Source organism: Chionomys nivalis, chromosome 18 (genome assembly GCF_950005125.1).
Source record: "Chionomys nivalis chromosome 18, mChiNiv1.1, whole genome shotgun sequence".
NCBI lineage: Eukaryota > Metazoa > Chordata > Mammalia > Rodentia > Cricetidae > Chionomys > Chionomys nivalis.
The window spans coordinates 49,510,556-49,524,607 of NC_080103.1; the positions used below are offsets into that span (position 1 = coordinate 49,510,556).

The window sequence follows — 14,052 nt, forward strand, 5'->3', positions numbered from 1 at the left end:
GAAAAAGGTAATAAGGCAAGGTCAGCTGTGAGAGAGAGGAAAACAAAACACAAGGTCGAATGAGGTGGTTACAGGGGTTGAGAGGGTTCAAGGAAAGTTTGTATGAAGAGATAAATTTACACTAAGATAGAGGAGACAGGAAGGAGCCAGTCTTTAAAAGAATTGGGTCAGAAAGCTCCAGGCAGCAGAGGCAGTGGCACAAATCCCCTCAGGAGTTGATGTTTTCAAAAGAAGGAGGCTCTCATCTGAGAGTCAGCAAAAGGAAACATTCAGTGTCAGGGAAAGAGTTCAGGGAGTCTGGTCAAGATAAGTTCCTCATGGGGGCTGGAGAGATGGCTCAGAGGTTGAGAGCATTGCCTGCTCTTCCAAAGGTCCTGAGTTCAATTCCCAGCAACCACATGGTGGCTCACAACCATCTGTAATGGGGTCTGGTGCCTTCTCTGGCCTGCAGGCATACACACAGACAGAATATTGTATACATAATAAATAAATAAATAAATATTTTAAAAAAAAGATAAGTCCCTCAGAACCACTTTTACATGTGTGGGACGTCACCAAGGATTTTAAATGAGACATTTTCACAACCTGATACGTGGCTTTAAAAGGTCAGCCTTACTACTACCTGGAAAATCACTTTTCAGAGTATATGAGTAGGGGTGAGAACAATACCTAGGGTTCATGACTGGCTCTCATCAATGTCCAAACAAAAGAGCATATAAGAAAAGTGGAAAAACACAGAACATATATTTTTCTGAGTATGCCATTTAAATATGACTTTCTGAATGAAGAAAATATGTAAATTACTTGTTCTGTCTTGAGAAGGTAAAATCTTCCATGTCCACCTTCAGCAAACCTACTAGAAGACAACCTACAAGTTGTCACTAAAGTCTTTGTCTACATCAAATACCATTGGTGCTTCAGTCAAGAGCCAAGCCCTGAAGAGACTCATAATAAATAACAGGGCAGAGGGGCCTTTTATTTTAAAGACCCTTACTTGTTGAAAATGAAAAATTAGCTTGTATTCTTTGATCACCCTTTTGCTTTGGGATTTCAAAGACACTCCATATGCCTACAGTCTGTACTTACCTCTGTGTGGATGGGAAAAAGACATCTCTAGAGAACAGAAGGCTTGCCTTTTCTGATGATGGTCAGACAATGCAGTCTTGAATACTTTCCATTGGTTAAAAAAAAAAGAAAAGAAAGGATAGGAATTGCTTATCCGGAAGTCAAACTCTTAGACAAGTAGTACTAGACTAGTAGTTCATCAATGGGTTCGTCTATTTATAGCCCTTTTATTGTCAAAAATTTAGCCTTTCGAATGCAATTTAGGGCTTATTTGTTCTCTTGTGTTGTGGTGTCATATATAGTCATTCAACTTGGGACATTTTTCTGGTTTTTAATTTTATTTCTCAATTAAACTTTATTACTTTAAGTTCTTTGTCCATTTGCTTTTATCTCTCCATGCTTTAAGTTCAGTTTTAGAAGTTTACAGAATTGAAGACTAGCTCGCCTCCACAATATGGTCTGTGTACATTCAGCTCTCAAAAGCAATGAGCCAGACATATGTGCAATTAAGGGAGGAAAACAAATTCCCTTTCTTGGCAAATTCCTTCGTACTGCAGAAGTTACAATAACTGAGCAAAATGTCACTGTAGTTTCCATTGGAATTTTTTTAATTCTTTGCCCATTTTATTTTTACAATTGGCTAAAGATAGAATTTCAGCTCGCTTGAAAACTAACACTTCTGAGAACACAGAAAACACCTTTATTTTCACAGCCCTATGAAAAGGCATAAAGAATATTGAATAATGGCCATCAAGAAAGAAGCAGATGAATGTTTATTTTATTGCAGATCTAAGAAGCATATAACTGCATAACGAATGTGACCTATGATGATTGAAATGCTTTATTGGTTATTTGAGATATACAAAAGAGACAGTAAGATATATATTGCAAATGGAGCAAGCAAAAAAAAATAAAAAAGAAATAAAAGAATCCTGCAACTTTCAACCTGTGTGCAGGTAGATCCAACACCACTTAAGGGGTCCATACAGAATGTTAGTTCCCTATAGATGTCTTTTAGAATTGTTAAGGCTTTCTTCCTCAGGATGTGGTGCATAGCGGTTCCATGTGGACACAATATGAGAATTTCTTACATAGAATTGTAGGCTCTCCTACCCCATACACAACCACTTCATCAGCATCTGCATTTTGACCAGTCTACAAGTATATCTCAAACTGAAGCCTTCCCCTGAGAAATATCTGGAAAAGCTGTCAGCAATGCTCAACCCTTAAATACTGACTTAACAGGTTCCCTATACATTGTGATTACTATAACTTTTAAATCTGTTCACATTTTCTAAAATCTATCATATTTCAAGGTGAAACAATCAAATTAATTAATAATAATAATAATAACAATAATACTTCAGACTTGTCACTTGTAAACCAGTAGGTGAAACTTGGCAGGCTCCCAGGGGCTATCAAATGCACCTTTGAGAAGCTTAGCTTGGCTGAGTGTGCATTTTATAATTGCCCAATAATTGCTTTTCCCATTTGTTTGATTAATGTACCTATATACTATTCTCTACCAAATCCCCACTCTCACTGATGTACACACGCTTCAGAGTTCTGTTGTGTATTCTAGTGCAGTGTTCTGGCACAGTGGTCCCCAATTTGCTATTAACAATATAACCTTTCTGATAGATGTGAATTTTTCTACATAATGGTTGCTGGAGTCACTTTTTCATCTTGGATGACATGTGGCAGTTTCTATGGTTAATTAGGACAAATGTGCCAATTATGTTAATGTTTCTCCCGATACCAATCAGTGAATAATTAGACACAACACATCTGTCTTTCACGGGACAGGAAAATAGAAAAGTATAAGGTGCTTGGCTTCTTATATTGACATATATGATTAATCAATCCCAGGGTCAGCAAGTTTTGTGTTAAAAGGGTGTAATGTGCCAGTGGCCATTGAGGTTCTGAATATCTTCCAAAAAATGAGAAGAGCCTCTACAAAGAATTTAAGTCATCTTTTTATTACAAACAATTACATTCCCCATTGGTAAAAATGTAGTTATGTCATATACTTATTTATCACCAATATATCAAAATAAATGCATGTTGTATAGAGGTATTTAAAACTTTCAAAAACAATTTAGCTTCATTGAAATAAAGATTGTACTAATTCAGCCTTGGTACCTGAGTAAAAGGATTTTGAATATTCACAAAATACCATGATATTCCAGTTTGGTAAAATCTCTGTTTATCTCTTTCTATGTGAGTAAACTTCAAAGACTTCTGGTTAGTGGAAAATTAATGTTATTTCCATTCCAAATTTTATTGGCATTCACAGTCCACATTTTGTAACACTGTAGAGAAAGAAGTTGTATCAAAGTTATTTAGTACTATAAGCAATATCTCCATTCTTAGGTTGATACTGCAAGTATAAAGAAAAGACTTATGAAATCCACTTATTTTCATATGGTGACAGAATGTACTAATATAAAGCTTGTGTATTTGTTTACAATTCAAAGTTTATTATATTTCTTAGTAAATATGGTTTATATATTTATATATTCGACATTCAACAGTGTTACACTATGTAAATTTATTATCTAAAAAATCTCATCGGGTGCAATCCAAAACTTTGTATTATTGAGTTTTCTATATAGTATCCCACCCATTTGGTTTTTTTCTGTAATTTTTATTTTACTTTTTTCTACTTTTTTCCTACTTTTTTGCTACAGAGGCTGATACTTTAAAATTTAAGTTCCACACACTTAAATGCACTCATTATAAGTAAACAGAACAAAAATCTCAGTTTCTGTATTGTGCAGCCTATGCTAAAGTGCTAGCATTCATGTGAACTCAAGGCAAGTGACCCAGATTGTGCACTGAGGACTGGTTCTACCACTGCAAACCCTTCCCTGGGGCAGCACTGCTTCACATTCCTCTAGATAATCCCTTTTAAGGTTTTCAGGAAGAGGATGCTGTGATGGTCACACATAAGTGTGAGGCCAGAGTTCAGTTCCCTAGAACCCACATAAAATGACAAGTATCATTATAATTCCACCTATAATTCTAGCCTACTAGGCAGAGATAGGGAAAATGCAGAGCAGAGCATCAGTTGGTCAGAAAATAAAACTACAATGTCCATTTGTAATTTTTCCTTACAGTGATTTTTTGAATCCAAAAAAGCATATAATATTATATGTGAATCATGCTGGCATATTCCCTTTTTGGTCAGGGAATTGAGAAGAATAAAGAACTAAAAAAGAGGTTTTGCTTGTCTCACTATTTTTTTTTACTAAACCCACAAATATTTGAGTTTGATTATTCAGTGTTAAAACATGACATAGTTATATTTGTAGCAGAAGTTTTAACATAAAATCATGAAACATTATTAGAAATAATGTTTGAATGACAATCTTACTTAAATAACTTCCCATTTAAACCCACTTAGCCAAAAGAACATTATTAGATACAAGTTTGGGGTGAGTATTAGATAGTATAACTATTGTGATATTTGGTTAGGAAAATGAGGGGTGACTGAAAGTGGGCAAATGAGTTGTCAATCATAATTTATCCTATAGAAATTATGAGCTCTAAAAAGATAAGTTATTGAGAACCATATAGAGTTTTCTGTCTTTGTCCATGGTATAACTTTAAAAAATTAAGTATAAAGTACTTACGGAGATGGTAATAGACAATGTTTAAAATTTGAAAGTGGGGGTTGGAGAGATGGCTCAGGGGTTAAGAGCATTGCCTGCTCTTCCAAAGGTCCTGAGTTCAATTCCCAGCAACCACATGGTGACTCACAACCATCTGTAATGGGGTCTGGTGCCCTCTGCTGGCCTGCAGGCATACACACAGACAGAATATTGTATACATAATAAATAAATATTTACAAAAATAAATAAATAAAAATTGAAAGTTATAAAATGGTGGAGTGGCCTCCCAAAACTTACAGAACCTGGGCCACTAAGCAGTAGTTTACTACAAATTCTTGCTTCCTCTAACAATACAGCCAGAACTACTGACTTTTATGAAATACCAGTAACTATTAAACTATAAAACCATGCATCTAAAAACCATAAAGGTTGTTTCTCAAATCAAACCATACAACTTAAGTTGGCAGTTTTATACATTTTTGCTAGGAACACATGATGGGGATAGTATGCCTTAATCTTGGATTGCATAATCAAGTTGAGAATCACTCTTCTTCATTACTAAAATCGTATTAGTGTTTGAACAATTCTATGGCCAATCAATTGAATAGGGCAATGACAGTATCAGGGAAATTCTTAAGCATATGATCCTCTCACAGTAAGACCTAGGAACATACCCTTATGCACAAAGGCTAGAACTACAGTATCTCTTCTGGACAAATACTGCAAGAAATTGTGACTGTGAACAATGGACATGTCCATCACCAGGACAGATGACTAACAATGTTGTTTGGGGCATGCAGAGGAGCAGTCTGTGGGTGCAGTTCTGAGGACAATTTTCGGTCCTCAACCCTCTTCATCCAACATGGGGGTCCCAGAGATCAAACTCGTCATTGGGTGTGAAGAAAAGCTCCCTTACCTACTGAGCCATCTCACTGACCTCCAATGTAAGGATTTGGAAGCCAATATTCATGGAATTTCCTACAATGGTAAAGTAAAAGCCATATACTTCCCAAATATTTACTTTCCTGATAAAGTATTAAAAATTTTAAAGATACATTATTTATTTTTTTCCTTATTTATTTTGGTTTTTAGAGAAAGGGTTTAGAGCCTGTCCTGGAACTAGCTCTTGCAAAATAGGCTGGCCTTGAACTTAGAGAGATCCACTTGCCTCTGCTTCCCCAGTGCTGAGATTAAAGGCATGCACTACCACCACCCAGCTAAAGATACATAATTTTTAACAGAAATACTTAAAATACCCTATTTTGACTGTAGCCTCTGAGTTGAGTTTAGTACCAGAGGAAAAGCCATTGAGACTATTGACTAGCTCCTGATTCCATGTACATTCACTCTGTTATCTTAATAAATCTTTCTGCAACCTCTAAGTAGTCCTTCATTTTATAGAAGTAAAGATTACTGACAAGTCTGTTTGATTCTTGCATTTTCCCCCTCATGAGAAAAAATTTCATTTTGAAATTTGGCTGCTTGGAGTTGTACAAGTTGTATGTGGCCTTATTTGACTGATTTCCATAAGCAAATCAGATATCTAGACAAAAGAATTTCTTGGAAAAATTTATTTGTGAGGTGTTGAATTGTTTCACTGGGTTTTTAAAAGTATAGTGAGGGTATTTTATGGCACTGCATATAGTTACTATCTACATATATTTTGCTAAATAAGGAAAATCTTAGAATGTAGAAGTCTACTCCTGAGTCCATTATTTTAAAATAAGCAGCTATAAAGTTGAAAGAGAGATCAATGTGAAAAGAGATTACGATTGATCCTGCATTTGTTATGCTTTTTATATTTGTTGAACATCTAGATGAAATTATCAAGAATTGGAAATATAGACATAACTTAACAAAAACCTAGGGCTGCTGCTGATGGTTTGGAAATTACCAGCCGTAAGTGAAGTAAGGATATAGTCATCCAGTGCACAGGAGCTTTTGGGTCTCAGGCACAGTTGCAGTGGGGTGTCTGTGGAGATTTGAGAGTCCTGGTACCTGGGCCCTTCCTCAAAACAGTAAAATCAGAGTTTTTTCAAAGGGCTCTAGGCAAAAAGATACTATAAAAAACTCCTGTACAATTCTGGAGCACAAAGTTCAGAACCACTGATGTAAATGAGAGAGGGGATAAAATGGGACCATGAAATGGTTGCCTAGCAATACGTAAAACTTAAGAGGCCATGTTTTCCAAGGAACACCTAGGGCAGCTACTTGCCATAGCAAGGTCAAAAAAGAGAAGTTTCCTCTGTATGTGAACTTAGGAACACTGGTTTTCTTTGAAAGGAAAATCTGAGTAGAATGATGGACATTACTCCAGAGAGCTGCCATCTGAAGATTGTGTGAACAAGTGAATAGATGGGGACCAACAGCATTGTAACTTTTATAAGATTAAAGAGGCTGATGCATGACTGTTGAACAGGAAAGACACATCGGATTAAGTGGAGAGCTATAGAGATATTGAGTGCCTTGCTGGTGATGGAGAGGCTGAGAAGGTCTAAGCAGTAAAATAATATGAATCACCAGTGGCTACAGTTTCTGGGGGTAAAATCTTAGCAACCTGGAACTGCAGATGGCTTTTGGAGTGGTACATAAACCTTCAGGTTATTTCTCTGGATAAATGTTCTCTCTTCCCTATTTGCTGATGCTTTCAGCTAGAACTATAACAGCGTAATTTTGCTTGCTGTTCTTTGATTGAATGTTGAAACGGGATTCACAATGTAAGATTTTTCTTTGCAGAACTGTATCACATTCTCACTCAGCATACTTGCCGCAGAGCAAGAATATCACAAACCACAGGATGTCTAGATCTAACATTATCAATTTCAGCTCCTGTGTGTGTGCAAAGAGACCGTTTCCTTAGGATAGATCATAACGGGATGACGCTTGACTTTTTTTTTAATGTACCCATTGAAAATATTTTTAACCGTCTTTCATTTGGAAGTGACTAGAAGAAAATCTCATCCCTGAAGTCTGAGTTAAAGTGATAGAGATCATAAGTGCCATCCATTGGAGATAGGGTAAGGAGAGTGATATCACGAAGAACAAGTGTTGAGGAATAATTTGAAATAAAATGACGAATAACTCATATATATGTATATGTATGAGTGTTTATCATGTTTCTTATGTTTATTACTAAAGTAGAAAGAAACATGAGACTTAATATTGATAAAGTATCCGCAATTAAAACTACATTCTACATATGCTTTTAGAAAGCAATGCAATGATGGCATCTTCTAACAGGAATAGAAAGCATTTGTACAAGTTAATTTAATACTGTATTTTAATATATGCCAAACAGCTATTTGTCGATTCAATGCTTACTTACATAGTGTTAGATTATCATTTAAGAAATAATGAATGGAGGAGACTTGAAAGAGGATAAATCTCACTGAAGGATAAAAGAACTCAGGAGTTAACACGTTTCAAGCATTTCAAATTACCATTATTTATTTCATATTTTGAGTTCTTTACTTTTGTCTCATTCTCACCTGTTAGTGTACTCTTAATTAAACATATATACTAATGATAATTTTAAACTATGCATTGCATGTTAGGCATAGAGTATTTGACCCCCAAATCCTTATAAATTTAGTGTGTCCTGAAATTATTCTCATCTTGTATATAAGCAGCAAAAGTTGTACAGTGGTGAAACCAACCCAAAGTAGACACATATGACCTAAAATGACCAAGTTTAGCTTTGAACTCCAACAATCAATTCAGTCTTGGTGTTTGAGACTTTAGGAAATGCCTTTTAAAATAAGATTCTTAGCTACGCGGTGGATGATTCAAACCAAAGATAACAGCAGAACATGCAGACACAACATTCTGTTACTGCTTTCTGGCTATTTGATTCACCTTTAATAAAACTCCACACTTCTTAAACCCTTGAGAAAATGACATCAAATATGTCTCTAGATGACAGCAACGGCTGCACTTACTGAACCCAAGAACAAAAGCTGAAGGGTAGGGGGCATCACTGCAGCCATGCCAAGTCACGGTTTATGGCAGAAACCTTTTATTGCTTTCTGAACTTAAACCTATTTTTCTGTCTTCTTGAGTGTTTTATACACAGTTAAAGATAACTACTAACTCAGAAAGAGCTCCCTGTATAAATCAGTTGGCCAAGTGGAAGAGATGAAATATAAAAGAAAAAATTGTGGGAATAACCAAAATATGAAAAGAATTAGAGGCCAGAGCAGGTATTGATATTTGACTAGCCAAGATTGCATTATGAATAAATAACATTGGAAAAATATAATTAATTACCATTCAATATGATAAAAATCTAGCACAATGAAGGCTGCTGGGGTTTTTTTAATAATTTTATTTATAATATATTCAAGGAATTACTTCTAAATGGGGGAGTCATTTTCTCTGGCACTGCTGATTCTTGAGCTAGCACATGAAACATATTTTTTAAAATTGGATGTTACAGCTCTTGCATATTGATTTCTCTTGCTGACTCAGATAGTCATTTTAAATGATAAATAGAACTACTTCTGTGTATTTTTCTCTTCTATACATTTAAGATTTTATGATTGCTGTAACATTATGCCTAAGCTAAAAATAATTAAATATTATTTCAGCCCACTTGCCCTGTAAATATATTTTTTAAAATCAATATCTTCTACTTTAATGTTAAGATTAAGCTGACCCAAGAAAACTCCATCAGGATTTAAAGTGTTTCAAAACTCACTGTTTACAAAAAAAAAAAAAAAAAAGCAATGGAATTTTGAGTAATTAAACTGTTACTAGCACCATGCTCTCCTGCATGGATTCTTCATGAGATTGGACCAACCACAACTCACTCTTTTTGCCCTCACTTTGTTTCTATCTTCTATAACACTGTTCTACTCACAGATCCCCAAACCAGAAACCGCAGAGTCCATTTCATAGTCTTCTTTCCACATAGCATCAACTAAGGTTCTGCAGCCTGTATCCAAGCATGTGCTCTTGCTCACCTACCCCCATCATCCTAATGTCCTTTGCCTCTCAGTAACTGGAATTTCATCACCAAAGCAACTGAAGATGTTAACACCACAAACCAAAGTTCTTCCTCCATATTTTTCACCTTGGCTTCCCTTCATCTTAAAATGAGACCTATTATAATTGAGCATATACCACCTCCCCTTCTATAGAGAACTCTATCAACAGGCTCTTGCCTATCTGTTTTCCAGAACTTGATACAGTGCCTACACAGTCTATACTCAGGGTATTTAAGATGAGTTAAAACCACAGATTGATCTTCTTTTCCTCTATGAGACAGTTTTGTGTGTCTCAGGGCCCAAGAACTTCCATCTAGCCTTAGATGACTTTGAGCATCTGCTCCACCACCCAAGGACTTCTCTTGAAGTTATGGGCCACCATACTCAGTTTGTGTAGGCAGGAGAATCAAAACTAGGGCTTAGTGCATGCTACGTACACATACTACCAACTCAAACACATACCTCACCCTCTTTTGTTTGCTTGCTTGTTGTTGTTTTTTAATTTTACCACTGTAGAGACTGAGCCCTGGCTGTCACTCATGCTAGACAAGCACTCTACCACTAAACCACAGGCCTAACATCTTAGGAAGCTATTTTGCCACAGATTTTATTCCTACATAAGCTTATAGAAGTTACTCAATCACCACACCCCTTTATTAAAAATTCTCCAGCAGTTATATAGCTTTAATATGTACTACGTAGACATCCCACTTTTGAAGAAAGACTCACTAACTGTAGGAAAGATAGACATGGATTCAGAGAGCAACAGGGTACTGAAAGTCTCCCAGAGAAACTGGATCTCAACTTCCATCTCATGTAACTCTGCTAAGGCCACATAGAGGTAAGACAACTATCCTCAAGGGCACTGGGAATTTGAATTCTCAATCTCCAGCAGAAAAATAGCCATAGCTAAATCTACTTAATTAAAATCATATTTAAGGGTCTGGTCCTCACTAAAAGTATTTAGTCTTAATTCTGACAATAAAACACAGGAACCTAAAAGTGTGAATAACAGATTTCACTCCACAATATGTCCTGTTTTCATTCATATGTAAGGAAATCCTGTCTAAGTATTGACAATAGACCAGCTCCAGAGCATAAGAGAAAGAGACAGCAGTGATTCAAAGAAAAAATAGAGCTTGGCATGGTAGCCCATGCCTTTAATTATAGCACTTAAAGTACGCATGCAAGAGGATCATGTATTCAAGGCCAGCTTGGGCTACATAGCAACCAAAAATTAGATCAAAAATCCATGCAGCTTATATTCTAGAGAAACAGAATGAGTAAAATTTATGTAAAGTACATGAAGAAAATAAAAGAAAGGAGGGAGGTTGTGAGTATAGGAATAAATGGTGGCTGAAGGTTCAAAGGCTGACCAGGAGCTGAAATACTGAAAATGTGTTATCTGAAAAAGGGCATGAGTTGGGTGAGGATAATAGAGCATTAGGGCATTTCAGGAAATGTTGACTCACACAGATGAAGTGGCACCAGTGCCACCAAGAGCACTGGTTTTCATGGAAGCCCCTGCATCAGAGCCTACATACTGAGAGATAAGGCCATGGGAAGAGTCAGAGTCAAACTCTGAAAGGCCAGTGTTTTCTGGAAACATAAGACTCCACACTAGTTCACTGTAGATCCGGTAATGGGAGGGGGCGGGCAAGAAATCAGATGTCTCCTCTTTATCAGTATTAATATAATTGGAAATTGTGCTGGATGAACTGACTATAGCCCGGATACCTATAGATTACTATAAAAATAATGTAGGTATCAGGTGATACCTGATGGCCTGATATTAAAAGCAAGATAGATGAGAGAAACTGATCTGGAACAACAGTGTAAAATAGAAGCACTTACCCAAACACAGGTTCAGGGGTTTGCACCACTTAGGAAACCAAATACCTTCCACTTAAGAAGACTCCAGGGGAAACACTGATAACAAAAGGCATGAACTTTAGATGGGGAACAGGAAAAGTCAACATTCTAATAAGATGGCATTCTGGAAGATTTTGTTGCCTGGTTCCACAGCAGAAGAACCGTGACCTGTCTACACAGGATGGTCTGATCTTAGAGCAGAGGGTGTAACACATAAGGGTACAGAAATGCAGGGCAGTGTGAGACTTTACCAGAGTGTCCCTCTTCTTTTCTGTGTTGTTATCTAATACTATGACCCACCATTTCTTAAAAGGCTGATATATAGGCCAATTTGGGCAATTGCTCAAAATAGAACTTCTGTGATGAAATCAGTCAGGGGAGAAGTTCCTCAAGGATCCGGGGCATTCACTTCAACACAGGGGCTTCTTAGGTCCTAGATGCCCTACCACTCATGGAGACAATGGAATAAAAAGTGGCTAAATGCATGGAAAAAAAAAACTATACACCAAACTATCGGGTTAGACTCTCAAAACCTCTGTCAACTGTGTAAACAGAATTCTTTCTTCCATGTAATAAACTCTTAAAATAACATAAAGGTTTGTAATATCCCCAGATCTCTTTATGTCAATTGTGATTAGGATAGTTTCCCTGTTGTTACACAGAATATCAGTCTACATACATAGAGAAACCAGAAGCAAGCTGTGGGCCTAAGGACTGAATAGAATCATTCTTTAAGGAGGTGCTCCAAGAAAAATGAGCAGGAAAAACATGAGCAAGCAGGGGGAAAAAAAAAACAGACAAGGAGACTGAAAATTCAAATATAATCTCAGAATCAAGATCCACATGATCCCATGTGGGAACCTCAGAGAACTGTACCACAGAACTTACTCAGCTAGTACTTATGGGTCTATTTATGCACAGAATTGTAACAGACAGGGAAGTTTGAGGAGAAAATGTAAACCCAGAAACACAGCCAAGGAAAAGAGAATCCCTGTGTCTGAGGGCTATCATTTAAGAAGGAGAAGAATGGATTCTTGAGGCAAGACTTATTGTGAGTACAAAAATCTTAGCAATCCCATCTTCAGTGAGCAAGAATGCTTTCTTTACCATAGGACAGATACTCAAGGGCAAAACTAGAACAAAAAATAATAAAGCCAACAATTAGTATTGTCAAGTAGATTTCCAATAGTTTGTTTTGAGAACTTAGATACACACACATATAAATATATTGCAGCTAGTCACTGGTATCCTGTGTGTTCTGCGTCTAACAACAAAATTCATATTTAAAAATCCAGGTTTAAATGGATTCCATTCTCTTTCTCCCTACCATTAGTGCAAATATCAAGAATGTTTAACTGCTTGCAAATTTACATGATTACAAATAGTGACTCTCATCTGTACCCCCATCTACTTCCTGTTTCTCAGGGGTATTGTTGGTTTTTGTTTTTCCCACTTAATGCTGGCTTCTTGCCTGTGGATTAGAGAAGTATAACTGATAGCCCCTTGCCTTCCAGAAGTAACTTACAACCGTGCTGTGTCGAGTTCACGGACAGATTTAGAGATTAATTTCTAGACTTCTTACAGTGTTGAAGAAGCTCTTTAAGGTTTTGAAAATGGCAACAATATTGACTCCCTCCCACTAAAGGTTACCTGTGTCCACATCCACTCTAATACAAGAGGGAAGTTTAACTGTGGTAAATATCAATGCTGTTTTCCTTTATGGACAAACTGGTTCACAGGGAAACAAATCTTGCCAGGATAAAAAATAGTTTACCCTCCAGAAGGATAGTTTGCATGAGAATATTTCTCTTCTTTTATTCAGAAAGGAGAGCACCACTGTTGTTAAATCAATAATATTTGCATAGCAAAACAATTGTACACTGTTGAATAGTCAGTCACCATCTTAGGTCAGGTTGTTCAAAAGAAAACTAAGAGCCGAGATTTGAATACTGGAAGTACTTATTCAAAAAGAGATTTGAGGGTGATTTAGAAACTGTTTGGATTGTGTTGGGGGTTGGTAGGGAAACGTTTCCTTCCCCCAAATCTTTGGGCTCATCTGCATCTCCAAATATGTGTTTGACTACATTTTAAGGTCTGTGCATTTTCGGGGAAATTTAATCCATATGTTGCAGAGAGGCTACAGGTAAATCATCTGAATGTTGCTTTATTAGAGCTCCATGATGTCTGAAAAGCCTTCTGAGCTTTTTTATGGCCTTACATTCTTTTTTGTAAGGCAGCAGCAGGTAAGTTGCCAAGAGTAAACAAATCAAATAGCAAAAGGTTTGGGTTAGGTTTGAAACGCTTTGCCTGTTATTTTTGATTGGGTTCTGTGCTTGGCAGTGCTCATTCTCCATCCTGCCTGCAGGGCAAAGTAAAAACAATTTGAGCACTGTATTTCCCAACTGGTTCATTGACATTTGAGAATAATGTAGTACAGACAGAATCAGCATGTTTGGCAGGTGAGTGATACTTAATATGACCTCAGAAAGTTACTTTCCTATGCTAGATGGTGGTTC

General features: G+C 36.6%; 1 protein-coding gene across 2 annotated transcripts in view; it reads left to right on the top strand.

Annotated features, from left to right (window-relative positions):
* Unc5c (unc-5 netrin receptor C) overlaps positions 1 to 14,052 on the top strand; it is a 331,379-nt gene that overhangs the window by 249,732 nt on the left and 67,595 nt on the right. The window lies entirely within an intron of this gene.